The following is a 4,089-nucleotide window of genomic DNA, read 5'->3' as shown; positions in this document are numbered from 1 at the left end:
CGGGTATGGCTCGTTGCGTGCGGCAGGAGGCGGCGCAGCGTACGGTACCGAGCACTCGGAGATGCGGTGCTGCCCGCCGGAGTGACAGCGAAAGGCTGCGCACCGCTTTCCGCCTGGTAACTCGGCGTCCGTGAGACCGACCGACTCCGCTTTAGCACCGGAGCTAGAGTGGGGCAAGGGGCACCGAAGGGTACCGGAACGATCACGTTCGCATACCGGGAAGTCGAGTGACGGGCCGCTGAAAGCGAGCAGGGTGCCACCGCTCGGGGCCCCGGTTTGTCCGTCCCACCCGGAGGCCCATATCTCCGGAAGGCACAGGCCGATTTCCTCCGGGTATGGCTCGTTGTGTGCGGCCGGACCAGGCGCAGCGGACGGTACCGAGCACTGGGAGGTGCGATGCTGCCCGCCGGAGTGACAGCGAAAGGCTGCGCACCGCTTTCCGCCTGCTAACTCGGCGTCCGTGAGACCGACCGACTCCGCTTTACCGCCGGAGCTAGAGTGGGGCAAGGGGCACGGTTGAGTACCGGAAGGATGACGTTCGCACACCGGGAAGTCGACTAGCGGGCCGCCGAAAGCGAGCTCGGGGCCCCGGTTTGTCCGTCCCACCCGGAGGCCCATATCTCCGGAAGGCACAGGCCGATTTCCACCGGGTATGGCTCGTTGTGTGCGGCCGGACCAGGCGCAGCGGACGGTACCGAGCACTCGGAGGTCGGGCGCTGCCCGCCGGAGGTACAGCGAAAGGCTGCAAACCACTTTCCGCCGCCTCCCTCCGCGGGCGTGAGACCGACGGTCGTCGGGTTTAGTTCCGCGGCTAGAGCAGGGACGAGGGGCAGCGAACGGTACCGGAACGAACCCGGTCGCACACCGGGAAGTCGAGTGCCGGGTCTCGAAACGGAGCCGGGTCGGCCCAGTTTAAAACGGAGAAGAGAGTGCTGCCCTCTGCGGGTGAAAACATGGAAGTACGTTGGTTAATGATTTCCAGTTCACCCCGCTTGGTCAGGCCCACTCGGAGGCGGATAACTCCGGAACGCCGAGGCCGATTTCCTCCGGGTATGGCTCGTTGCGTGCGGCAGGAGGAGGCGCAGCGTTCGGTACCGAGCACTCGGAGGTGCGGTGCTGCCCGCCGGAGTGACAGCGAAAGGCTGCGCACCCCTTTCCGCCTGCTAACTCGGCGTCCGTGAGACCGACCGACTCCGCTTTAGCACCGGAGCTAGAGTGGGGCAAGGGGCACCGAAGGGTACCGGAACGATGACGTTCGCACACCGGGAAGTCGAGTGCCGGGCCGCCGAAAGCGAGCAGGGTGCCACCGCTCGGGGCCCCGGTTTGTCCGTCCCACCCGGAGGCCCATATCTCCGGAAGGCACAGGCCGATTTCCTCCGGGTATGGCTCGTTGTGTGCGGCCGGACCAGGCGCAGCGGACGGTACCGAGCACTCGGAGGTCGGGCGCTGCCCGCCGGAGGTACAGCGAAAGGCTGCAAACCACTTTCCGCCGCCTCCCTCCGCGGGCGTGAGACCGACGGTCGTCGGGTTTAGTTCCGCGGCTAGAGCAGGACGAGGGGCAGCGAACGGTACCGGAACGAACCCGGTCGCACACCGGGAAGTCGAGTGCCGGGTCTCGAAACGGAGCCGGGTCGGCCCAGTTTAAAACGGAGAAGAGAGTGCTGCCCTCTGCGGGTGAAAACATGGAAGTACGTTGGTTAATGATTTCCAGTTCACCCCGCTTGGTCAGGCCCACTCGGAGGCGGATAACTCCGGAACGCCGAGGCCGATTTCCTCCGGGTATGGCTCGTTGCGTGCGGCAGGAGGAGGCGCAGCGTTCGGTACCGAGCACTCGGAGGTGCGGTGCTGCCCGCCGGAGTGACAGCGAAAGGCTGCGCACCCCTTTCCGCCTGCTAACTCGGCGTCCGTGAGACCGACCGACTCCGCTTTAGCACCGGAGCTAGAGTGGGGCAAGGGGCACCGAAGGGTACCGGAACGATGACGTTCGCACACCGGGAAGTCGAGTGCCGGGCCGCCGAAAGCGAGCAGGGTGCCACCGCTCGGGGCCCCGGTTTGTCCGTCCCACCCGGAGGCCCATATCTCCGGAAGGCACAGGCCGATTTCCTCCGGGTATGGCTCGTTGCGTGCGGCCGGACCAGGCGCAGCGGACGGTACCGAGCACTCGGAGGTCGGGCGCTGCCCGCCGGAGGTACAGCGAAAGGCTGCAAACCACTTTCCGCCGCCTCCCTCCGCGGGCGTGAGACCGACGGTCGTCGTGGTTTGTTTCCGCGGCTAGAGCAGGACGAGGGGCAGCGAACGGTACCGGAAGGAACCCGGTCGCACACCGGGAAGTCGACTAGCGGGCCGCCGAAAGCGAGCACGGGGCCCCGGTTTGTCCGTCCCACCCGGAGGCCCATATCTCTGGAAGGCACAGGCCGATTTCCACCGGGTATGGCTCGTTGTGTGCGGCAGGACCAGGCGCAGCGGACGGTACCGAGCACTCGGAGGTCGGGCGCTGCCCGCCGGAGGTACAGCGAAAGGCTGCAAACCACTTTCCGCCACCTCCCTCCGCGGGCGTGAGACCGACGGTCGTCGGGTTTGTCTCCGCGGCTAGAGCAGGACGAGGGGCAGCGAACGGTACCGGAACGAACCCGGTCGCACACCGGGAAGTCGACCAGCGGGCCGCCGAAAGCGTGCTCGGGTCCCCGGTTTGTCTGTCCCACCCGGAGGCTGATATCTGAGGAAGTCCGAGGCCGATTTCCTCCGGCTAACTCGGCGGGCAATGTGTCCCCCCCCCACCATCTTCGGCTGATTACCGTGGCTGGACCGGATCAAGGAGCAACGGAACCGTGCCAGAACGACGTCGGTCGGACGGCGTGAACTGATAGTGCCGAGGCCGGAAACCGAGCCGGAAATGTGCACCGATTTATTGGTCCCACTCGCAGGCCCATATCTCCGGAAGGCCGAGGCCGATTTCCTCCGGGTATGGTTCGCTGCGTGCAGCCGGAAGGGGAGCAGCGGACGGCACTGAGCAGCCGGAGGTGCGGCGCTGCCCGCCGGAGCTGCAAGCGAAAGGCTGCGCACCGCTTTCCGCTGGCTAACTCGGCGGCCGTCAGGCCGACCGACTCCGCTTCAGCACGGGAGCTGGAGTCGGGCAAGGGGCACCGAAGGGTACCGGAAGGATCACGTTCGGACACCGGGAAGTCGAGTGCCGGGCCGCCGAAAGCGAGCTCGGGGCCCCGGTTTGTCCGTCCCACCCGGAGGCCCATATCTCGAGAAGGCACAGGCCGATTTCCTCCGGGTTTGGCTCGCTGCGTGCGGCCGGACGAGGCGCAGCGAACGGTACCGAGCACTCGGAGGTGCGGCGCTGCCCGCCGGAGGTACAGCGAAAGGCTGCAAACCGCTTTCCGCCTCCTCTCCCCTCGGGCGTGAGACCGACGGTCGTCTGGTTTGCTTCCGCGGCAAGAGCAGGACGAGGGGCACCGAGCGGTACCAGAACGAACCCGGTCGCACACCGGGATGTCGAGTGCCCGGCCCAAACCCGCTACCCCCCCCCCACCCGAAAGCGAGCCACGGTTTGTGGATTAAAAGTGAAGCGGCAAAGATTTGTAAAACAGCGTGAAATGATGAACCAGAAGCCCAAAGTAATGGTGGGAATAAAAGTTCCGAAATGTGAAATGGTGAACCAGAAGTTGTGTGAACTGTTTAACCCAAAGTGGCAAAAATGGATTAAAAGGGGTGAAATGATCGACCGCAAAGCAGGGCAAGCATTAAACAAAAGCAGCAGCATTTTTTAAAAAGGGACAAATGGTTTACCAGAATCCCAAAAGAATGCTCAGAGACTTAAGTGCCAAAGGGGAAATGGTTAACCAGTAGCTGGGTGAACTGTTTAACCAAAAGTGGGAAAAAGGATTAAAAGGGGTGAAATGATTAACCAGAAGGCGAAAGCAATGTGCCGCGTCAAAGTCCTAAAGGGGAAAAGGTTGACCATAAAGCAGGGAAATGATTAAACCAAAGCAGAAAAATTCAGTAAAAAGGGGCAAATGGTTAACCAGAAGTTGGGTGAACTGCTTAACCAAAAGTGGGAAAGAGGATTAAAAGGGGAGAAAT

This window comes from Heptranchias perlo, unplaced genomic scaffold, assembly GCF_035084215.1.
Source record: "Heptranchias perlo isolate sHepPer1 unplaced genomic scaffold, sHepPer1.hap1 HAP1_SCAFFOLD_1368, whole genome shotgun sequence".
NCBI classification, from domain to species: domain Eukaryota; kingdom Metazoa; phylum Chordata; class Chondrichthyes; order Hexanchiformes; family Hexanchidae; genus Heptranchias; species Heptranchias perlo.
The sequence above is the reverse complement of the archived record's forward strand: the minus strand, read 5'-3'. Positions refer to the sequence as shown.